The sequence below is a fragment of the Balaenoptera acutorostrata genome, chromosome 7 (genome assembly GCF_949987535.1).
Source record: "Balaenoptera acutorostrata chromosome 7, mBalAcu1.1, whole genome shotgun sequence".
NCBI lineage: Eukaryota > Metazoa > Chordata > Mammalia > Artiodactyla > Balaenopteridae > Balaenoptera > Balaenoptera acutorostrata.
Window position 1 is genome coordinate 88,956,593 of NC_080070.1, and position 25,844 is coordinate 88,982,436.

The window sequence follows — 25,844 nt, forward strand, 5'->3', positions numbered from 1 at the left end:
ACTTACAAACAAATTGGACTTACAAACGCACTCTTGGAACAGAACTTGTTCATATGTAGGGGACTTACTGTAAAAGCAAAAAAGAAACAGGAACTAATCAAACTTATAAGCTTTTGCACAGCAAAGGAAACCATAATCAAAATGAAAATACAACCTATGGACTGGGAGAAAATATTAGCAAATGATGAGACGGACAAGGGCTTAATTTCCAAACTATACAAACAGCTCATACAACTCAATAACAAAATAACAAATAACTCAATGGAAAAATGGGTAGAAGACCTAAATAAACATTTCTCCAAAGAAGACATACAGAGAGCCAATAGGCACATGAAAAGATGCTCATCATCACTAATTATTAGATAAACGCAAATCCAAATTACAATGAGGTATCACTTCACCCTGATCAGAATGGCCATCATTAAAAAAAAATCTACAATTAACAAATGCTGGAGGGGGTATGGAGAAAAGGGAACCCTTCTACACTGTCGGTGGCCATGTAAGTTGGTGCAGCCACTATGGAAAACAGTATGGAGGTTCCTCAAAAAAACTATAAAGAGAGGTGCCATATGATCTAGCAATCCCACTTGTGGACATATATCTAGACAAAACTATAATTCAAAAAGATACATGAAAACCTATGTTCATAGCAGCACTATTTATAACAGCCAAGACATGGAAACAACCTAAATGTTCATTGAAATATGAGTGTATAAAGAAGGTGTGGTATACGTATACAATAGATATTACTCAGACATAAAAAAGAATGAAATAATGCCATTTGCAGCAACATGGATGGACCTAGAGATAATGATACTATGTGAAGTAAGTCAAAGAGAGAAAGACAAATACCATATAATATCACTTATATGTGGAATTGAAAACAGGACACAAATGAGCATGTCAGCGAAACAGAAACAAACACACAGATATAGAAAAGAGAGTTGTGGTTGCCAAGGAGAGAGTGAAGGAAAGATTGGGAGTTTTGGAATAGCAGAAGCAAACTATTCTACATAGGATGGACAACCCACAAAGACCTACTGTATAGCACAGGAAACTATATTCAATATCCTGTGATAAACCATAATGGAAAAGAATATATATAGATATATAGATATATAGATATAGATAGATAGATAGATAGATAGATAGATAGATAGATAGATAGATAGATATAAAACTGAATCACTGGGCTTCCCTGGTGGCGCAGTGGTTGAGAATCTGCCTGCTAATGCAGGGGACACGGGTTCGAGCCCTGGTCTGGGAAGATCCCACATGCCACGGAGCAGCTGGGCCCGTGAGCCACGATTGCTGAGCCTGCGCGTCTGGAGCCTGTGCCCCGCAACGGGAGGGGCCGCGATAGTGAAAGGCCCGCGCACCGCGATGAAGAGCGGTCCCCGCACCGCGATGAAGAGTGGCCCCCACTTGCCGTAACCAGAGAAAGCCCTCGCACGAACCGAAGACCCAACACAGCCAAAAATAAATAAATAAATAAATAAAGTAGCTATAAAAAATAAAAAATAAAAAAAAAACTGAATCACTTTGCTGCACAGCAGAAATTAATACAACAATGTATAAAGGCTGCAGAGGGTGTGGAGAAAAGGGAACCCTCCTGAACTGTTGGTGGGAATGTAAACTGATACAGCCACTATGGAGAACAGTATGGAGATTCCTTAAAAGCTAAAACATAGAACTACCATATGACCCAGCAATCCCACTACTGGGCATATTCCCGGAGAAAACCATAATTCAAAAAATACATGTACCACAATGTTCACTGTAGCACTATTTACAATAGCCAGGACATAGAAGCAACCTAAATGTCCATCGACAGATGAATAGATAAAGGAGATGTGGCACATCTATACAATGGAGTATTACTCAGCCATAAAAAGGAACAAAATTGAGTTATTTGCAGTGAGGTGGTTGGACCTAGAGTCTGTCATACAGAGCGAAGTAAGTCAGAAAGAGAAAAACAAATACCGTACGCTAACACATATATATGGAATCTAGAAAAATGGTACTGACGAACCTAGTGACAGGGCAGGAATAAAGACACAGATGTAGAGAACGGACTTAAGGACACAGGGGGCAAGGGGAGACAGGGACGTAGTGAGAGAGTAGCACTGACATATATACATTACCAAATGTAAAATAGCTAGTGGTAAGCTGCCGCATAGCACAGGGAGATCAGCTCGGTGCTTTATGTCCCCCAGAGGGGTGGGATAGGGAGTGTGGGAGGGAGGCTCAAGAGGGGGGGGGGGATACGGGGAATATATGTATACATATAGCTGATTCACTTTGTTGTAAAGCAGAAACTAATACAGTGTTATAAAGTAAGTATACTCTAATAAACATGTATTTTTAAAAAACCCACAACATTTTAAATCAACTACACTTGAAAATATTTTTTAAGTGCAAAACATTTTCTGAATGTAAGTTTTACTGTGTGTGTGTGTACCACAGGTTCAATCTATATGAATTATGTCAAATTGATTACATTGCTTTTCAAAATAAAGAATTTTTGATATTTTACATCAGCTTCGTGTTATAAATGCAGAAAAACTATATTATTTTTTTCTAAAGTTCAGAAATAGCCATTTTGCTCATTCGGTATACCATAAACCATTAACTATTAAAAAGGGATTCGGGACCTCTTCCTTCCAAAGAAATATTTCTCCACTCACACAAGTTTAATAGAATGTTCCGCCATGAACTGACTTCCCACCTTAGAGACACGAGATTTGCATCCTGAAATCTCTTTCTTGCAAAAATGTCCAATTATCATCCTAGCATTACCGAAAAGAAATGCTTTTTTCCAGATCTCAAATTCCATACAACTTTAGTCAAGACATCATGTATGTTTTTTTTTCACACACACACAGGCTGTATTTTATTTTTACAAGAGATAAATCAACTGACACCAAGCACTGTAAATGGATGACCACAACAAAAGCAACAATGATTGCAATTACCAAACACGAAACACACTCATACTATGTCATAATATTGACATTCAGTCCAGTAATCCTCCACTGTAACAGCTCCTTTACTTTGCAGTGAAAGACATCATGCATTTTTAAATAATCAGCACTCACCTGAGGTCTTTAAAAATCAACATAAACATAATTTTGTGTTCTCTTTCATTTACTCTGGTTCTAAGTGGTCATTTCTAAACGAAAGTATTTAAGTATGTTAACGTCATCTTATAACATCATATTTCAAATGACTACCGTGTCTCCAAAGATGAAATATGAGGAACTCACAATTAGGCTCTCCAAAGTTTTGCTCTCTGAATGTGTATGACCCTTCTGCTGAACTCCACACTGTTCATTATTCTCTGACAATATTCTTTTTCTTGTATGGCCATCTCACATGCTCTTTCATTTCATGAAGTTTTTTCCTACAATGTTATGCCTAGTTTATTTCTGAGAATATGCATTATTTCAGAATGATATTTATAGACACAAAGACTTCTCTATAATTCCCTGAGAGTTTCAAGAACTCCTTCTTCTTTTTTTTTTTAATACCTAGATTCTGAAGCTCTCCACAAAGCATTACTAAACTTGCATTTACATAAGTATCTACATATTAATCACACATTAATGCATTCACAATTGTATTATGATTTATTGCTAATTTTGGAGCTGTCTTATTTACCACCCTCTTGGAAATCACTTTAATATTTGCACTTAGGACTTGAAAGAGAATGGATAAATAAAAACCTGAAGAATATGCAAATACAATTTATATATTTCTCATAAAATTAGGTGATTATCTAACCTTTATCCAGAAAAAAAGAAGAGCCCAGATACTCTGCAGGCATGATCCTCCAGAATGTGTGGTCTTCCAGCAGGAAAACATGCAGGAATCCATGTGGCCGAGTTTACCTGTGACCAGCTGGGGTTAGTGACCTATGCATTCCTTACATGCAACATATCAGGAGTGGAAAAAGGGAATTTGTCCGTTGTGGCAATAAGTATAATGAAGATTTGTAGCAGGTCATGCTCATATGTTCAACACAGGTACAATCAAAAGTTTGCTCAATTCTGGTAGATCTAAGTCTGTATCTGTTACCTTGTCTTTAACGAGGAAATGTCAGAACTGACTTACCAAAAAAAAAAAGTGTTTTGTTTGTTTGTTTGTTTTAATTAGAGTCACGGTGTGTAAGGCAGAGTTCAGAACAGCTAATGTGACTTAGTGATTCTCTCATCAGGAAATACAGTTTCTACTTCCCTGTTTATTCTCCACATCCTGTAGTAAGTAAAGTTTCAATGAAAGATAAATCTACAGCGTGAAAAGAAAAGAAAACTTACATGTGTTGATAAGGTCATTTTGACAGGTTTTACCACGTATGTCAGTGTTTCTGGGGATGGACACAAGCCAGAGCTCCCTACTCTGACATTTTCACTGATGTCATTCCCCTTGATCCTCAATTTGAAAGTGGATAAAAATGTTTTCTATGCTTTCTTCTTTAAGAAATTAAATAAAGAATGCTTTCTAGACATGATCCTCTAATGATTTTCAGCCAGTGGTCATCAACAGAGGAAAAGCACAGAATCTCATCCCCATAGAAGGGTGACATTCAGTCAGGTAAGAACATTCTCCCCGAAATCAGAGCTTCATCTTTAACATGCAATCAAAGGCTTTCACAGGTTCTTCATCACTCTGCACTCAGCCCTACCATGTGGGATTGGCTCTGAGAATCTCACATCAGATGACTGACAAACATGCCATAGTACACTGATCTGGTACCAGATCCTGCCTCTCTTAATGATCTCCCACAGGGACATTGGAATATCCTAGGATATTTCCTGGAGCCCTCTATTCTACACAGGTACACTTCCAAGTAGAAGCAGAAGCTTGGATTCTCACTGGGACCCCTGCTCTGTCCAACCAACCTCTCTAGAAATATGATGTTCTAATCTCTCCTGATTAGAACATTTCAAGGTCTCTCCCTGTGCTAATTTAGTAAAGGTAAAAGAGAAACAAGAAAGAGCAAACTATGCAGGGAGCAATATATAAGATTCCTTTACTTAACGTATTTATCTGATATACCCAAATACTGAGAAATATAGATTCATTTCATAATGTTCAAGAAAAGAGGAGGAGGAACCTCCATGCCAACAGTATATATAAAATGGAATCAATATTGCATAAGCTCCAGCTTCAGCTTAGCTACGAGGTACTAACCCTTCTCATAAAGAAGCAATAGCTCTCCATCATTTGAAGCACACTGAGGACTCAGACAGCTGGACACTGCAGGTGTAGCCTCCTCACTCGAATTCTGTACCTGCATCACAGAGCAGTGAAATATTCCCAAAGAATTATTAAGGATGAGTGGGGGAGGCGAAATAAAAAAGATGAATCCATAGTCTGTCCTACCGTCTGTTCTGTTGGATATTACCACCATCTTGGCCCAATATGACCTTCCCACTTTCCTCTGGGTCTCCCTACTTTCCACCTCCATCCTCTCATTATATCTTACCTACACTTGGGAACGACTCTAGTTTTTCCACTTATCTTTATCAACAAGTAATCCAAATAGCAACTGTGTATATAACTCCTTAGAAACCTCAGGTCTGACTCAGTCATAATACATGACCTTCAAAGTCCAAAGTTTTCCTAATTCCCTTTATTATTATTTTTTTCTAATTTCCATGTACTTACACTCTTAAGACCTCCACTGTTCTCAGGTTCGTCTTCCCTGCAAAATCTGTCAACCTAGACATAGACTTAAGTACCACCCTCTAATTATCTCCTAGGGAATCCAGTTTTTAAAAAAGCCTCAGCAAGCCTTATGGACTTTATTAAAGACTCTTTAAGATAACCCATGGGAGATAGCAGCACACCCACAGATACCTATCTAATACACCCTCAGAGTAATGGTTTTTCTCTTTTATAAAGTCTCTTCTGGCCAATGAAGACTCTCAGCTCTTCTTCTTCAACATATGCAGTGTCTCACCCTTCTGATTACTCTCTGCTCTATCCCAGGCCCACTCCCTTTCCTGATATTACATTCTTTCCCAATTTTGTATGTTGGTAAAATCAAATAACATAAAATATAACATGTTAGTTATTATAAAGTGCACCGTTCAGTGATATTAAATGCATTCATATTATTGGGCGATCAACATCACCATTTATCTTTCTAATTCTTTTCTACGTTTTAAAACTGTAACTCTATATCCTTTAAATATAACTTTCCTTTTTGTTCCATAACCACCTGAAAAGCGTCATTACCCTCCCAATTTCTATGGTTTGGACTACACTAAGTACCCCCATATAATTGAAATAAGTAGTTGTATTGTGATGACTCACTAAAAGTCACAAAAATGGCATTTTTGGTAGCTAAATTTCCTCAAGATTCATCCATGTTGTAGCATATTCCTAGATCTTTTCCTTTTTAACACTGAATAATATTGTATTATATGGGTATACCACACTTTGCTTATCCAGGAACTAGTGGATGAACACTTAGGGTGCTTTCATATTTTAGCTACTGTGATTATTACTGCTCTAAACACTGGAGTACAAATATTTCTTTAAGACCCTGATTTCAATACCTTTGGGTATACCTCATAGTAAAATTCCTGGATCATGTAGTAATTCTATTTTTCAATATCTGAAAAATTGCCATACTCTTTTGCAAAGCAGCTGTATCATTCTGCATTCCCTCTGACATAGCACAATGGTTCCAACTCCCTCACATCCTCACCAATAGTTGTTTTCTGCTTGTGTATGTGTGTGTGTGCTTGTGTGTGTATGCATGCACACAAATATATAAACATGCATTTAGTGATATGGAGCATCTATTCAAGTGCTTAGTCATTTGTACCTCTTTTTGAAGAACCATCTATTCAAGTCTTTTATCCATTTTTGAATCAGGGTGTTTGCTTTTTGTTCAGTTGTAGGAGTTCTCTGTATATTCTGAATAGAAATCTCTTGTCAGATAGATGGCTCTGAAATATTTTCTCCCATCTTGTGGGTTGCCATTTTATTCTGTTTACATTTCTTTGACACACATTTTTTTTAACTTATGTACTGCAAATTGTTTATTTTTTTGTTAGCTGTACCTTTGTTGTTCCTTCGTTTCATATGGAGGAAAACACTGCCAAATCCAATATCATGAAGCTCTTGTCCTGTATCTTCTTCTAAGACTTTTTATATTATTAGGTCTTATATTTAGTTTCTTGATACGTTTTCTTTTTTTTTTTTTTTTTTAATTATTTATTTATTTATTCTATTTTTGGCTGTGCTGGGTCCTTGGTTCGTGCGAGGGCTTTCTCCAGTTGCGGCAAGTGGGGGCCACTCTTCATCGCGGTGCGGGGACTGCTCTTCATCGCGGTGCGTGGGCCTTTCACTATCGCGGCCCCTCCCGTCGCGGGGCACAGGCTCCAGAAGCGCAGGCTCAGCAGCCGTGGCTCACGGGCCCAGCCGCTCCGCGGCATGTGGGATCCTCCCAGACCAGGGCTCGAACCCGTGTCTCCTACATTAGCAGGCAGATTCTCAACCACTGCGCCACCAGGGAAGCCCCTCTTGATACGTTTTCATTAATTTTTGCATATGATGTTAGGTAAGGGTCCATCTTCCTTCTTTTGCATGTTGTCCACAAGACTTCTCAGCACCATGTGTTGAAAATACTATCCTTTCTACTTTGAAAAGTCTTGGCAACTTGTCAAAAACCATTTGGCCATATATCAGGGTTTATTTCTGGGTGTTGTATTCTATTCTATTCTATTGGTCTTGAATAAGGGAGAAAATAGTATAACCTATCCAGGTTGATGAAGAACATAAAGAAAGACCAGGACTGAGAATTAGGAGGGCAATATAAAACAGCAGGGAGTAAAAGACAGTGTGAGAGAAGATCTTGTATTTGCGAGTTCATGGAAATAGGATCCTGCTAAAACCACTAAACGCCTGACTTTGAACAATACGGTAAATGTGCCAGCAAGAAACATAACACTTACCCATCTCTGGGAAATATAGTATGGGCATAAAGATAAACTACACACAAATATATTAAAAAGGGAAGGGTTTTCATGGTGTGAGAATATTGTGGCATTTGAAATACAATTTACTTCTGTTCTACCATTGTCTCTAAAATTTATCAAAGTGTATATACAAGCAATTCCAATTCTGGTAATGTGCTTGACAGGTTTATATATGAACTTCAGTAGAGCAGTAAATGTACATTCATAGTAGGACTGTTCCCTAAACCAAAAAACAAAACACAAAAACTGCAAAGACTAGAGTTCACTTTGTCAACACACATACAGATGCAATGATGGTTAATGGTCCGAAAACAGAAGGTGAGCATGGGTGCAAGAGGTTAATCCCCAGGCTGGGGTGGGGTGCAGAGTTTGAGGGTAACACAAGTAGAAAAGGCTTTTGTCCTATCCTTGATTTTTGAGGTATGGAAATTCACAGGTCACTACCTTCATTTCAAACTGAATGAATGCACTATTCAATTTTTTTTAAACAGGCGAAGTAAACATGAGTGATAATAAATTTCAAACTGTCGCTAATCAAATAAGATAGTAAGAAAACTTAAATACTATGATTTAAGAATGAAGTAGAGAGATTGTCCAACATGGTAGCATTCAAAGACCCAGAGCTTGATGCCTCTCATGGGCACACCAAAGTCACAACTGTTTACAGAACAGCAATTGATGAAAAAGGCCGGGACCTACCATAAAAGATGTTTTACAGCTAAAGATATAAGGAAGGCACCTCGACAAGACAGAAAGGAAGGGCAAAATCTCAATAGAGTCAAGACCCACACCACCAAGTGGGTGGCCCACAAATGGGAGAATAATTACAATTTCAGAGGTGCTCCCAGGTAGCAAGGGGTATGAAGCCAACATCAGGCTCCCAAGCCCAGGGATCCTGTTGTGGAAAGAAGAGTTCCTAGAAAGTTGGGCTTTCAAGACCAGTAGTGCTTATTTTCCAGAGAGCCAGAGGGTTGTGGGAAATAGAGATTCCACTCTTAAAAGATGCTCACAAAATCCCACATGATCTGAGAATCAGAACAGAAGCAGTCATTTGAAAGGATCCCGGGTCACACCTACCTCCTGATCTTGGAGAGTCTCCCAGAGAGGCAAGAGGCAACTACAGCACAGCCTCAGGGACAGAGACACTGGCAGCAGCCATTCGGGGGAGCTCCTTCTACCTCGTGGACGCTGGTACCAGCAAGCATAATTTCAGAATCCTCCCTGTAGCTTATCAGCCTCAGGACCGAGCCCCACCCATTTCCACCAGACTACAGACACAAGTACTAGGATGCTGCAGGCCAAGCAACTAACTGAGCAGGGGCATAGCCCCATCCACCAGCAAACAGGCTGCCTTCAGATCCTCTCAGTGCACAGCTGCGCCTGGACATGGGTCCAGCCACCAAAAGCCCCAGGACCAGCCTCCACACCTCAGTGGACAGGCACCAGCCCCAGAGTCCCTGGCCCCTCTGACAAGTGAGCCTCCTCTGGCCTTGGAGTCAGCCTCACCATTGGCAGGTGGTAACTGCACAGGGACTGGATGGAGCTTGGACCTACCCAACAGCAAACCTGCTTTAGCAGTGGGATCAGCCTCATACACCAACAGGCACACACCAGCTCCAGGAATACCACAGCCCAGCAGCCTGTGTAACCAGGCCACTTAATTGCAGGCCAGAAGCAGCCATGGACTCAGCTGGGTCCTGACCCTGCCCATCAGAATGCCAACACAAGATTAGGGATACCCCCGGCCCTGCAGAGAGCTGGGTCAGAAAGAGTGACCCAACACCAACTCTGTGGCTCCTGGGCCCTGCAGCCAGAACGCAGAACCTGTCTCTTCCTCCCAGTAGCCAGCATAGCCCCAGAACCAGTGACTGGGCACTAGCCCTGATATCACCTGGACTGCAATTCTACCCATACATGAACCAGCACCAGATTTGGTGTCCCCCAGAGTTGTGCAGCCAGCTGCCTTATGATTTAGTCTCACCAAGCAACACAGACAGCCTCCATACAAGGCAGAGCCTGGCAAACAAGCAGTCTGGGGGCAGCCAAGCCTACCAGACTACCCACAGTAGTCAGCCCACCACAGCAGAAGAGCCCAAGCAGCCCACATAGGGGGTACACCTAGAATATATAGCTCTAGTGACCAGGGGAGAGGGGGCTGCTGGGACCCATAGGACAGCTCCTACAAAAGGCCACTTCCCCAAGGTCAGGAAATGTAACGAACCTACTACACACATAGCAATAAAAACAGGAAGTTAAGAAAAATGAGGTGACACAGAAACACGATCCAAATGAAGGACCAAGATAAGAATTCAGAAGAAGATCTAAGTGAAGTGGAGATAGCCAATCTCCTCAACAAAGGGTTCAAGGTAATGACTGTAAAGATGATCAAAGAACTCAGGAGAAGAATGGACGACCAGAGCAAGAAGTTAGAATTTTTTTTAAAAAGAGTTAGACCATTAAAGAACAACAAAACAGAGATGAGGAATACAATAACTGAAATGAAAAAATACATTAAAGGAAACTACTGTAGACTAAATGATACAGAGGAATGAATCAGAAAACTGAAGGACAGAGTACTGGCAATCACTGAAGATGAACGGTAAAACAATAGATTAAAATGAAATGAGGAAAGTTGAACAGACTTGTGAAACAACATCAAGTGTACTAATATTTGCATTATACTGGTCTCAGAAGCAAAAAGGAAAGACAAAGCAGTGTAGAACATACCTGAAGACATAAGAGTTGAAAACTTCCCTAACCTGGGAAAGAAAACAGACATCCAAGTCCAGTAAACACAGTAAGGCCAAAACAGGATCAACCCAAAGAGGACCACACCAAGACTCATTGTAATTAAAATGAAAAAAAAAAAAGATAAAAAGACACTATTAAAAGGAGCAAAGGAAAAGCAACAAGTTACAAACATGGGAAGTTGCATAAAGTTATCTGCTGACTTTTCAGGATAACCTCTGCATGCCAGAAGGGAGTGGCATGGTATATTTAAAGTCATGAAAGGGAAAAGCCTATAAGCAAAAATACTCTACCCAGCAAGGCTCTCCTTCAGATTTGATGGTGAGATCTAAAGTTTTACAGAGAAGCAAAACTAAAAGAGCTCAGCATCGCCAAACCAGCTTTATGAGAAATCTTAAAGGGGCTTTTCTAAGTGAAAAAGAAAAGGTCACGATTGAAACATAAAAATTAGGAAAGGAAACTTCCTAAAGGAAAAACCTCATTGGTTAAGGCAAATATTCAACAAAGGTAGTAAATCAACCATGGACACAGCTAATAGGAAGGATGGAAAAAAAAACAGTAATAAAATCATCTATATTCACAATAAGAAGTTAAGGGACACACAAAACAAGTAGATGTAAAATATAAGGTCAAATTCAGTAACTGTGGGGGAGCAGAGTAACAATGCAGGGTTGTTAGTGTCCATGTGAAATTAAGAGCTCAGCAACTTAAATAATCACACACACACACACACACACACACATAGACAAAACTGAAAGAAATCCAAACATAATATTAAAGATAGTCCTCACATCACAGATGAAGGGAATAAAAGGGGAAGAAAGGAACACTGAAGAAATTAAAGAGGGATTCTAAAAATACCCAAGACAAATGAAAATGAACACACAATGATCCAAAATCTATAGGACACAGCCAACGCAGTTCACAGGGGGAAGTTATAGTGATACAAGCTTATTCTTAGGAATCAAGAAAAATATCAAATAAACAACCTAACATTACACCTGAAGGAATTAGAAAAAGAAGAAAAAACAAAACTCAAAGCTGTCAGAAAGAAAAATTAAGAAAACTATACCATATGCAATGACATCAAAAAGAATAAGATACCTAGGAACAAACACACCTAAGCAGGTAAAAGACATGTGTTCAGAAATCTATCAGCCATTGGTGAAAGAAGTTGAAGACAACACAAAAAGATGGAAAAATATAACATGTGCATCGACTGGAAGAATTAATACTGTTAAAATAACCATACTACCAAAGACAATCTACAGATTTAATGCAATCCCTATCAGAATACCAAAGCATTTTCACAGAACTTGAGACAGTAATTTTAAAATTTGTATAGAAACACAAAGACCCCAAATAGCCAAACAATCTTGAGAAAGAACACAGCTGGAGGCATCACGCACCTTGACTTCAGACTATACTGCAAAGCGACAGTAATCAAAGAGAAAGGTACCAGAGCAAAAACAGACACAAAGATCACTGGAATAGAATAGAGATCCCAGAAATAAGCCCACACACTTATATTTAATTGATTTATGACAAAGCAGGCAATATGGAGAAAAAACTGTCTCTTCAATAAGTGGTACTGGGAAAACTGGTCAGCTCCATGGAAAAGAATAAAATTAGATTATTTTAGCACACCATATATAAAATAAATGCAAAACTGAATAAAGACCTAAATGTAGGACCAGAAACCATAAAACCCCTAGAGGAAAATGTAGAACATTCTTCAACATAAATGATAGCAACAGTTTTAGGTTCAGTCTACTAAGGCAAATGAAACAAAAGCAAAAATAAACAAATGGGACTTCACTAAACTTAAAAGATTTTGCACAGCAAAGGAAACCAAAGACAAAATGAAAAGACAACCTGCTGAGGGAGAGACAATATTTGCACATGATAAGAGGTTAACATCAAAAAAGATGACCAAGCAAGGGTTCATACCTAAACTACAGCAATAGCACATACAACTCAATATCAAAAAAACACCCAAAATCTTTTTTTAAAAAAATGAGAAGACCTAAATAGACATTTTTTCCAAGGAAAAACTACATATAGACAGCCAGAACTCACAAAGATGCTAAACATAGCTAATCGGCAGTAAAATGCAAATCAAAACTATGAGATATATCACCTCAGTCTTGTCAGAATGGCTGTCATCCAAAAGATCACAAATAACAAAGGTTAGTGAGGATGTGGAGAAAGGGAAACTCTTGTACACTCTTGATGTGAATGTGAAGTAGTGCAGCTACTGTGGAAAGCAGAATGGAGGTTCCACAAAAAACTAAAAATAGAACTACCATAATATCCAGCAATTTCACTGTTGGGTATATCAGAAGAAAACAAAAACACTATTTCAAAAAAAATAACTGCACACCAATGTTCATAACAGTGTTATTTGCCATAGCCAAGATATAGAGTCAAACTAAGTGTTCATCAATAGCTTAGTGGATAAAAAAGATTTTTTATGATGACTTCAGCAAAAAATGAAATTTTGCCATTTGCAAGAACATGGATGGATTTGGAGGGTATTATGCTTAGTAAAATAAGCCGCAGAGAAAACAAGCATGGCATGTTATGAGAAGAAAAGCATGGTATGGTATGAGAAAACAAGCATGGTATGTTATCACTTACACGTGGCATCTAAAACATTGAATACAATAACAACAAAAAAACAGACTCACAGATTAAAGAACAGACTAGTCGTTACCAGCAGGGAGAGATAGGGTGGAGGAGCAAAATAGTGGTAGGAGATTTTGAGGTACAATCCACGATGTATAAAATCAATAATCTACAGTGATGTACTGTATAGCATGGGGAATATAGCCACCCTTTTATAATAACTATAAATGGAGAAGAACCTAAACATTTATGAATCACTATGCTGTACCTCTGAAACTAATATAATAATGTAAATTAACTATAGATCAATAAAATATAAAGTAAAAAACAATAAAGGGGAGACACAGATTATTAGATAGAAATCAATTAAATAAACACAAGTTTTGGAAATCAAGGAATTAAAAAACAACACGTAAGACACAACATTGGCATTTAAAGTGTACAATCTATTCATTTAAAAGAAATCATTTAAGTGGTAAAAAATGGTACCCATTCTCACAATTTTGTATATCTAGGATAAATTATTATCTACAAAAATATGTTACAAATATTCACTCAAAAAGAAAGAGAAAATTGGGATAAACCCATTTTAGTATACAAATTTAATATCAAAGTCTCTATGCAAAATTGATTTGAATAAGTTCTGTTAGCCACTTCTAGTTTCTTTGTGATGTAAAATCTTTTAAAGCATAAAAATCAGCCTTTCTACATTATTCCATTAGACATACATAGAAGTTAAAAGAAATGAGAAGACAGAACAATCAACCAGGAAGGTGAATTTACTGAGAAACACTCATTCGTTCTCCCTCCTCCTTTTCTTTTCCTCCTTTTCCAGGTCTCTTTCGGTTCCGATCAAGAGAAATCTTGAGAGTTCTGAGAATATTTCTTTGAGGGCTTCAAATCACCATACCTACATCCTCTGCCACAACTACACACACGGGAACAAAAATAAGCCTCTGCTATCTACTCACGTAGGAGGGATTCATGCAAAATAAACTCCTACGTGGAGACCAACAGGTGAGTTTTCTACCTGTTCTTTCTAATGTCCTTCCATTATAGTAAATCCCACACATTATGAGGAAGAAATGGTTATGTGAGCTTTCCCTTGAAGTCAAAAAACTTGCATTCATTTCAAGTACCTGGTGATCATAGGGTACAGCCAGGGAAGGTGCCATCCCCCTTGGGGGGAGGGGCGGTGGATGGGCTCCCGCACCCATGCACCTCCTGATGCACAGATTCTGGAGAAACAAAGGGCGGTCACACCGCAGTCAGCCTGTCAGGCTGTCGGGCCACTGGGCAACCCGACCAGCCTGGAAGTGCCCCATCAGTTGCCTGAAAGCAAAACCCTGTCCCCCCTGTGAAGCCAGGCAATTTGGGTCAGAGAGTCAGAGGAGACTGGTAATCAACTCCTCCTCTCTGCTCACCTCCTTGGGGTTACAGCAACCCCATCTCCAAACCCAAATCTGACCCTGGAGTGCCAAACTGGGAGTGGCAGGTGGGCTCTGCCGGTGCTTCAGCGCCCTCTGGAGGTTGTCTGCTCTAATGGCAACTCTCAGCCCTTCCTCCTCCTCCTTCCCTAGTCCTGGGGGCTGCCTTGGCCTCCTGCAGCTGCTGGCCTGAATTCATTCTTCTTTCTTCTCCAATTACAATGAAGTGTCTTACAGAGGTTTGGAATCTCTTGAAGAAGGAAGATCTTTCAGCCAATACACCTTAACCGTGAGAAGTTGGTTTCAAGAATGAACCTGAAATACTGTATTTTTCTCCTGATGATTCCAAGGAGAGACAGCTCAAGTTTTCTAAATCATAAGAAAAACCAAGGTAAATATGATATTCTGAGCCAGAGATGAAAAAGCAGTTTTTAGCACCCCCTCCTCATGTCATATGACCGGGATTTAAATCAATCAACTGCCACTGGTTTTTAAATCAAGTGACCCAACTTTAAATCCATCAGCTGCTTCCCTGTAACTCACGTGACTTGGCTTTGAATAGTAAGAAATGCAGAAGTATAAAAATGATGTTCTGAACAATAAATGGAAAGACAACATTTTAGAAAGTTTTTTCCGTTTCGAATGGACCATTCATTGCCTACGGAATAAAGGATTCCCTTGTGGATTTCTTGAACTGTAAACACATACATTGTCTCCGTTGGCTTGATTGACTTAGATTTTGGGGTTTTTTTTGTTGTTGTTGTTAACATCTTTATTGGAGTATAATTGCTTTACCTTGTTGTGGTAGCTTCTGCTGTATAACAAAGTGAATCAACTATTCGTATACATATATCCCCATATCCTCTCCCTCTTGTGTCTCCCTCCCACCTTCCCTATCCCACCCCTCTAGGTGGTCACAAAGCACTGAGCTGATCTCCCTGTGCTATATGCAGCTGCTTCCCAATAGCTATCTATTTCACCTTTGGTAGTGTATATATGTCCATGCCACTCTCTCACTTCATCCCAGCTTACCCTTCCCCCTCCCTGTGTCCTCAGGTCCGTTCTCTACATCTACGTCTTTATTCCTCTGCAGCGACTCCTGCTAGGGACGGATACTTCCTTTTATGCTCAGGGAAATCCCCTAGTTTGAATATGATTTGAGTTTGATCCTGTGAAACCATCAGAACTTCCCACCAGAGATAAATGAGGAGATTCTGGCCTTTATTAGTATGCATGATGAACACGGGTGTCCTGGCTGTACTTGCCAACCCTCCCATTTTACCCACCTATTTTTATCCACCTTCCTCCCTGTGAGTACCTTTGACCAACCCTGAGTTCAGACTCCTGACCTATTACAGTGACTTTGTCAGCCTTTCTTTAAAAATGGACAGGTAATAAAACGAATTTAACCTAGAAGCAGCAGCTCAGTAAGGGAAATAAAATCATCAGAAGTTATCTAATCACAGCCACAGCCATCCAGGGCTCTGTCTTACCTGCTGGGTCATAAGAATGGGACCTTCCTAAACTTGAAGGGCATCCAATCAAATAAGTAAAGGTCTGCTCACCTCTGGCTCTTGGAGGGATTGCTAGGCACTCTACCCAGTGTATACTAACTGCAAAACACTGTCATGGTTGTGAAACACCTATGTTCCAGGAAAGCTTTTTGGGGTGCATGGGGAAGGTTTCTTTTGGACATCAAGCAAAAAATAAATCACCAAGCTCTTTGAGCACAGGGGTTCTTAAGAGGGCAGTAGAAAGAAGGAATGGGCAGAAAAGACGATCTCCAGTGAAGTGAAGGCCGTTTTTCCAAAAGAGTAGGATTTAGTCTCAGTTTAAGGAGAACACTTTTAAATAGCTGGGACAGCTCCAAAGTGCAGTTTAGGGAACGAGTGCTTCAAAAGAACAGTGCTTTAAAAGTCCTGGCAAGGCAGCAAGAGGATGAAGAGTTGGTTTTGCATAGTTTTGAACACAGGAGTAAAGAAGCAGAGGCATCTCTGACTAAAAGGCCCTGAGATCCTATGGCATCAATGGGTCAGTTGCAGGGGCAGGGCGTGTGGGGGGCGATATTTCTCTCTCAACGTCTCCCAGGGCAGCCACCCCTCCCGACCCCACCCCCCTCCACTCCCTTCACCCTTCCTCCCTCCACTGTTGGGTCCCCAGGGACAGCACTTTTCAAGCTGGAGCCCCCAGGCACCATCTCTGCTGTCTGGATTCTTCCTGGAGCCTGGCAAGTTCTGGGACAGGAAGGCGGGTCTGCAAGGCCGCTGCGGTGCAGTCGGACCTGGAGGCCTGGAGGGGAACTGGAGCCCTGAAGCCCACCCACGTCCTTGAAGCCGAGGGAGGAACACATCCTCCTAACAGTACTTCTCAGGGGTCAGCGTGCTCCCCACCCGACGGTGACCCATACTCACTTGAGGCAGCAAGGACTGACTCTAACTGGCCCCCTCGATTCCGCCTTAAGGGTCCTCTCACATGTGTGATAGCGCAGGCCCCGGATCTCTTTAGTCAGCTGAGGCCAGTGCTGCCGGCATCCCTCCAGTCCCATCCCCCAGCCCCTCCCTCTGGGACTGTATCTAATAGAAGAAAGAGCACAGAGGAATTGGCTGAATCAAGGGACCTGGGAGCCTGGGGATGAGTTTGAAGACCGAGAACCTAAGGCGCAATTACATATTATTGGAAACTCTTGTGGAGTGTGTGTGGGGGGGGGGGGAGGTTAGGAGGCTGAGAGGCTGAGTCGACCTGGTGAGTCCAGCCCCAGGACACCACACAGCCCTGTCCCCCTTTCCCTGCCATCAGACAAGCAGTGCCGCAACTCCAGCCGGGACTCTGCACTTCCCCCTCCCTGATTCTCCAGAAGAGCAGGTGGCCCCCCTCTGAGGGCAGGGGCAAGACAACGGACCAAGTCCCCCTGCACTAAGGCGCTACTGGAATCTCTTCCTGAACAGCAGTGCTGGCTTGGAGCGAACCCGTGCACTGCCAAAGTTGGTCTCGTCCTGCAGCTGAGGGACGCAGGCTTTAAGTAGCTGCCTTGACTTTAAATCAATCAGTCCCCCCTTTAAGTCAGGTGACCCGACTTTAAATCACTGTGTGCCCCTCAAGCCGGCCACTTCAAAAGTTGGGAACTTCACTTTGATCCCAGCACCTCACACAGCTGAATGCACACTGTAGTCACCCCCAAGCCTGGCTTAGAGGCAGGATATAAGGTAAGGGGATGGGCTGCACACATGGTGAGGAGGGTGCACTTCATGTACCAGAAGGGTCCAGGTACTCTGGGTACAGCAAGCAGTGCACGACACAGCAGCTCCCTGGCAAAGCTGGTGATGCACAGGGGGAGCAGGCACACCCAGGCACGCAGAGGTTCCAGGCCAGGAGCTGGGGCACAGCCAGCCGGGAGGGTGTGAAAGCCGAGGATCTGAGCCTTCTTGAGAAAGGCAGACACAGAGGATGGATGAGAAACAAAGACCAGATGAAACATGGATTTGAAAAGCACACCTTGCTCTTGAAATTGGGGTGGGGTCACCCCAGATTTGAGTCTTCTTACGCCCCAGTACCTAGTGCTTTGGCATTTGCCCAATTACTTATAAAATGTGACTGATAATATCTAAACCGTAGAATACTGCATTTGGAGTGGTTTTGCGTGTTTATGTTTCTATACTGGAATAATCTTTTCTACAAGAAAAATGTACACAATCTGAAATAAATTCAAACCTCTCTTTAAAAAGTACTATATCGGACTTCCCTGGTGGCGCAATGGTTAAGAATCTGCCTGCCAAGGCAGGGGACATGGGTTCGAGCCCTGGTCAGGGAAGATCCCACATGCCGCGGAGCAGCTAAGCCCATGCGCCACAACTACTGAGCCTGCAGACCACAACTACTGAAGCCCGCGCACCTAGAACCGGTGCTCCACAACAAGCGCAGCAAGAGAAGCCACCGCAATGAGAAGCCCGCGCACCGCAACAGAGAGTAGCCCCCGCTTGCCGCAACTAGAGAAAGCCTGCGCATAGCAACGAAGACCCAACGCAGCAAAAAAAAATTAATTAATTAATTAGTTAACTATTTTAAAAAAGTACTATATCCTTCTGTACAGCTTCTCTGGGAAGAACAGAGAGATGGCGTAGGAGAGTGAGAAAGACCAATATTTAGTGCACATCTCTCATGCAGGTGCTCTGCTGGCTCAGACAGATTTATCCCCACTTTACAAAGGAGAAAATAATCTCAGAGAGTTTTAGTAATTTTCCCAAAGCCAAACAGCTATGGAGTGGCAGAACCAAGATCTGAACCAAGTCTGTTACCTTCAAAGCCTAAGTCCTCATCACAACAAAACCCAATTAATATTTACATTTATCGAATTACATTGCAACCTGGGGAGTTCTTGGCACAATCCTGAATAAGAGTGAGAAAGAAAGAAATAGCATTGTTCCCACAGTCAACCCAAATTTTTGGAGCAGCTCCTAGATGCCTGTCCCTTTTGGGGGTTCAGCAGTGATCAAGACAGGAAGAGTCCTGCTTTCATGAACCACGTAGTGGGGAGGAGAGACGGGTGCAACTTGGGTGAGGGATTTCACCTTGCTGGACCTCTGTTTTGTCATCTGGAAAATGGGATGGGTGTTCCTCATTTTCTGGGATTGTCCAGCCCTCACATTCTCTGATTCCATAAGAAGCATTCGTTTTCCTGTTTCTTTAAAATTCATTCAGGCCGTGAGCTGTGATGAATGTTGTTAGCTGCTCCCCAAAGCACTCTATTCCCACCCTTTTCCTGCGATCAGGTCTTTCCCGAAACATGACTCACAGTCAGTCAGTCAAGTCACAGAACCTAAGGGGCACCCAGCAGAAAAATTCCAACCCTTGCTTCCCAGGAGCTCTGCGATCTACCTGCCAGGTAAACTTAACTCACCTGGCACAAGGTGGCCATCCCTGGTTTCACATCAACATGATCTCAGGCACAAACCTCCTTGTTTTTCCATTTTGTCTTTAAGTTACTTGTTGAAACAACTGCACAAATATGACAAAGGTATAAAATCAGGCATCTTCTGCCCCCAGTGCCTACTAATAAATGATTTTCTGCCACTTTAATGATAAAGATAGAACATTTCAACATTCTGCTACCCTTATTATTTGTCATTTTTGTTGATATTTCTATTGAATACATCTTTCAATATTTTAACAATGGAACATTTATTTAGGTTGTTCCAGACCCAGCCTTTAGTGGTAAAGGTTTTGTTGTTATATTTCTGTTATGTTTCCTTTAAAAATCATTATCCTATTTAAATGGATTAAGTCAATTCTATAAGCATTTATCTTATGATATGGATGAAATTGATACATAGAGGGCAGTAGTACAAGTTGATTGGACTTGAGAACCTCTATTAGCACAGTTAAGTATAAATATTGTCTATATGTAAACCAAAGTACATGCCGAGTGAGATTCTCCGACTTTTTTTCACTGTCTGCCCCTCAAGCCTGTGGGAAATGGAATGTTTCTTGCCATATCAGTAAACAAAGGATGTCACAGTCTTCAGCACTTGCAGGCCTCCAATGTGAGCCGGCGGGCCCTGAGGCACTCAGGATATGCAAATACAGAATGCAGGCCCCAGAGAGCTGAGGTGCATATCAAAGGAAGGATTTCAGTGAGCCCATGCAAAGAAAAGCGCCACATTCCTCACCTTGGGAGAGCTGGTTTTCCTTAGTTAACAATCACCTTTTGATGTTCCCCATTACCTGCGCCAGTCCCCTGCCCTGTCCCCTCCCCCCGGTACTTTAGCTCAGGGAGGAAGGAGCGCAGAGGGACTCGGCTGAATAAGGGGCCTGCGCGCCTCGGGAGGAGTTTTCAGCCGCTTTCCCCGCAGTCGGGAGGAGGGGCGCTGACGCTGCAGCCGGACCCTGCGCCTCCCTTGCCCCGTTTCCCCTCAGGACGCTCAGGCCGACCCCCTCCCCACGCCCACCAGGCCTCGCGAGCCAGGCCGAGGGCAGGGGCGAGAGGAGGGACCGAAGTTCCCGGGGACCAGACGCTGGAGGCCGCTCTTTCTGCACAGCAGCGGCGGGTGGCAGCGAACCCCTGCCCCTCAGAAGCTGGTCTTGTGCTGCCGCCCGGGCACCGGACCAGGCGGAGGGTCGGTGCCCACTTACCCGGCCCGCCGTCCCCGCGACTGTCACGGCTTCGGCCGCCGGGGCACCTCCAGAGCCGGCAGCCTCAGTGAGGTCGCCCTCCCCTCGGGCTCCGGGGCAGTTCCGTGAAGGCGGAGGGAAGAGACCCCGCCCGAGCCGGGAGTTCCAGCTCTGAGGAAACGCGGGCTCTGTTCAGCGCGCAGTGGGTGGGACCGCTCTGCCCCGAGGCCTTCCGGGAGGGAGCGGGGCGGCGGGGGAGGGAGCCGCCAGGAGCGCAGGGCCCCGTCGGGGGTCCTGGAGGGGCGGCCCGGCCTGGGGGCCACGCCCACTGTGGCCGCAGCCCAGGTCTTTTTCCTGGAATCCTACACGAAAAAGTTAGAAAGATACACAGTCTATAGTAAATATTCACAAATGATTGTTGCTGCTGCGCTCACTATTCTATTAAAGGTGTAAAATCCATAAAACACTTTACGTTCAAAATTAAATATGAATTTTTACCTTTCTAATTATGTCTCTGATATTCACAGTTGTGGTTAATGAATCAGAGACTGTGGCATCACTAGGTAAAAATGAGCTTGTTAAAAAAATAGAACTCAGGCCCACCGGACCTACTGAATCACAATCTGCACTTTTACAATCTCCCCAGTGTACTTGTGTACCCATGAATAGTTGAAAGGTACATTTCTACCTCGACATGTCTTTTCTGTATGAGAAGTACACACATTTTATCCAGTTTGATATAAATAAAACACTCAAAAATGCATAAATGCATATGCCTGTGTTGAAACCATCATTTTATCATTTCTTTTCCAGACAAGTATAGTCTCTATACTGGTTTTGTGGATCACATGCCATACTCTCTTCTTGTAGTTAAAAATAAGGTAGAGAAAGTTACTTTGTTAAAAAAAAAAAATATATATATATATATATATATATATATGAGTGGATAATTGAAGACACTCTTCTAAATTAAAAGCAGTTCTCTTAACTTGCTGTTTTCTACTTGGGTCACATTATGAACTCTTCCCGTGGCCACATGGCATGTGTACTTTTAATTTCAGGGACTGCTGACATTCCAGGATGTGGCCATAGATTTATCTCAAGAGGAGTGAGAATGCCTGGACCAAGATCAATGGGAATTGTACAGGGATGTGATGTTAGAGAAGTACAGGAACCTGCTCTCCTTGGGTGAGGATACCTTCCTTCCAGAATTCCTTATGCAACCACAGGGTTTGGAGTCCTTCATTTGTAGAATGTCTCCTGAAATCTTCTGCTTCCTACAATAGGGTTTCAGATTGCAACGTTTCAGGAAAGATTGGGAGTTTGTGGGTATAATTTTTCTTATTCTATTAAAATTGCAGCCTCCCTTTTAATATACTTTGTAACTGCTTGGGATGTGTCTATATGAACTGTGTACTATATGCTTCTGTTATAGTCCTTACAATATTTTATTGTCTTATTTTCTGTAACCATTTTCCATGGATTCTTTGGGCTTAAGGTATATTAAAAGGGAGACTGCGATTCTCCCTTTAAAAGGGGACTTATTAAAAGGGGACTTCCCTGGTGATGCAGTGATTAAGAATTCGCCTGCCAATGCAGGGGACCCGGTTCGATCCCCGGCCCGGGAAGATCTCACGTGCCACGGAACAACTAAGCCAGTGGGCCACAATTACTGAGTCTGCACGCCACAACTACTGAAGCCGGTGTGTCTTGAGCCCGTGCGCCATTTATTTTTTGGAGAATAAAACCACTTCTGAGTGATTAAAATTTAGGCCAGCTAGTCAAAATGCTTTATCACCTGTTCTTCTAAAACACTGATCAATGGAACAAGTTTTACTAGGGATAACAGTGTAATTGTATTCTGGAGTTCATATGGGCAATATGGTTTATGACCTTGATGCTGGATCACGACATTTCAATGGTATAACTGCTATTAATTGTCTGTTTGTTCAACGATTCAAGTCTCACGTGATCTGAGTTCAGACTGGAGTCATCCTGGTTGGTTTCTGTCTATTGCAGATTTCTTCCAGTATGAAAGGACAAGAGCAATACGGCTTACTTTACAAAATGTCTTCAAACTAAATGATGATATAATCTACATTCAATTAATTTATACATACCCTACTGTAGAACAGGGTTCGTTATGCTGGCAGAGCCCGGTAATTATGCAAAACTGAAACTTTTTCTGCACTGGTTCAAGTCCTCTTCCTAAGAATATGTTTATAATCAACATTCTTTCACAAATTACCCAATTTAATTCACCATAGCATTCCTCATATTAACTAAATGGAAAATCCTAGGCTATATACAAATCCAGAAAGGGCCAAAAATCATCAGCCCCCATGGATGATTACAACCCATTGCTGAGGCATTCAAATTACTTATTAAAGAACCACTATGTCCACCAACATCATCAATTTATATATTTTTGCCCCAATGCTAGCCTTAACCCTGGCTCTCACAACATGAATTCCTCTTCCCATATCTTATCCACTAATTAGTATAAATGTAGGCATATTATTTATATTAGCCATATCACACCTAGCCATTTATTCCATCCTCAGATCTGGATGAACTTCACATTCAAAATACTCACTCACTGGAGCTCTAGGAACAATAGCACAGACAATCATCTCATATGAAGTAATGTAGCAGTTATTCTATTCTCAGTCTTACTGATAAATGGATCATTTACACTTTCAACAGTAATTATTACACAAGAACACCTATGACTAATTTTCTCCTGACCCCTACTCAGAATTTGATTATCTCCGCAGTAGCAGAAATCCAATGAAGCCCCACTTGATTTAACAGAAGTAGCATCAAAACCTGTATATGTCTTCAATGTAGAAAATGTAGCAGGCCCATTCACCCCGTCCCTCCTAGAGAATATGTCAATTTCCCTATAATAAACATTTCCACAGCAATCTATTTTTAGGAGCATTCGACAATCCCTAGGTGCCAGAATTATAGATTCTTTCATCTTGTAAATATAGTTTTTAAGAAAAAAAATAATTTTTATAGTTTTACTACCTTTCAACAAAATGTACTCCATTGCTGTGGAATATTCCTTCATAGGAGCGTGCATGGTTCATTTCTGCATCCGCCTGTGATGGCCTTCAGGTTCTTTCAGGTTTGGCTCCTGTGGCTGCGAGTCCATGTCCGTGTGTCCTGGTGCAGGGCTGGTGGGTTTGTGTTCACCTGGGAGGAGCACTGTGGGTCTCTGTGCAGGGACTTCGCTATCTGAGGCCCGGTTGTTTCAGAAGTGGTTGCATCCCCCCGTTGCCTACCAGGCTTTCCATTGCTCCACATCCTGCTGATATTTGATACTATGTCTTTCACGTCTGCCATTCTGGTAGGTGTATGCACGGTATTTTTCTTATGGCTTTAATCCCTCTGTTGTTAGTGAAGTTGTACATCTTGTGGTATTCATGGACTATTTCCTGTTGTTTTTTAAAAAGTTTTAAAAATTGTGGTCAGATATACATAACATAAAATTTACTATCTTAACCATTTTTAAGTGCACATTTCAGGGTCAAGAAGTAATTCACACTGTTGTGCAAACCTGACCACCATCATCCTCCAGAACTTTTTCATCTTGCAAAATTGAAACAGTCCCCATTAAACACTCACTCCCCATTGTCCCTCCCTCAGCCCCTGGCACTCAACATCCTACTTTATGTCTCTATGTTTCCGACTGCTCTAGGGGCCTTGTAGGAGTGGATCAAGCACTGTTTGTTTTTTTGTGTCTAGGTTACATCACTGAGCATAATGCCCTCAAGGTTCATCCCTGCTGCAGCCTGTGTCAGAATTGCCTTCCTTTTTAGGCTGAATAGCATCCCCTTGTATTGATGGACCGTGTTTTTCTTCTCCATTCATCCATTAGTGGACACATGTAATATCTACATTCATTTCTGCTGTCATAATATTTGTGGAATAATATCAGAAAGTCCTATGAATCAAAAGTCATTTGCCATTAGCTTTTTTCTTAAACTTTTTGTTGTGGAAAACATCAAGGCTAAGAAAAGGGTAAAATACATGTCAGCTTCACTTGTGTTCAGGAATTAATGCTTTACGGATTCACTTTATTCCCTGTGTGTGTGCTATGTGTGTGCATGTGCCTGTTTGCATACATATGCTGTGCATGTGCATAGGTATGTGCACTTGCACACATTAGTGTGTGCATGGGCATATGCGTGCATGTGTGTTCACATGCTAGTGTGTGAATATATTTGTGCTGTGCACATGCATATGTCTGTGTGTGTGCTGTGCCTGCCCGTGCGCACACCTGTGTGTTTGCTGGAACCACTTGCAAGTTGGTTGCAGACTGAATTGTGCCCCAGATATATCCGCACGCAGCTGCTCTAACAATCCTGCGTAGCCACGTAAAGGTCACAGATCTCAGGGATTTAAATGGATGGAGCAGGATATCCTGACACAGAGTTTGTCTTCCAATGACTGTCACTGTCTCAGTAACATCCTTCACACCTTCTTTAAGCCCCATTCAGGGTCCAGTTTAGACTCCCATTACATTCAGTCGCCTGCCCCAGGTCCCCTAAAGCAACCATGTCACCGTTGGAGAGCCCGGCCAAGGCTGGGGGTGCCCCTACTGTTGGCCTGGCCTCCAGGCCCTGCACTTGGCTCCTGTGTTCCCATCTCTCAGCCAGGCCCCGACTTGGATGGGGCCGCCACCTCTTTCCACACAAGGTCCCATCGCCCAGTCAAGGGGGTTCATTCTCCCCAAACACAGCATCAGGAGTGGGGGGGGGGGTGACAGTCCCCACTGGGTCTCCTTCATGTGAGACCCTGTGCTGTTGAAAGAGCAGGCACCCTGCCCTTGGGGGTGGGGGGCTGGGGGGTGACATGCGGCCCACGATGGGCAGGCGGGTCTCCGGGTGGGGCGAGCCAGTGTGCAAGGAGTTCCGCTGTGGGTTCTCCTCTC

The 25,844-nt window shown here is 42.2% G+C and overlaps 1 long non-coding RNA gene across 1 annotated transcript in view; it reads right to left on the reverse strand.

Moving 5' to 3' along the window:
• Nucleotides 1-20,678, reverse strand: part of LOC130708631 (uncharacterized) — a 41,331-nt gene extending 20,653 nt beyond the window's left edge. The window contains exon 1 of the long non-coding RNA XR_009008906.1: nt 19,692-20,678. This is a non-coding gene — a long non-coding RNA (uncharacterized LOC130708631). The remainder of the gene's footprint in view (nt 1-19,691) is intronic.
• Nucleotides 20,679-25,844: the final 5,166 nt, after the last annotated feature.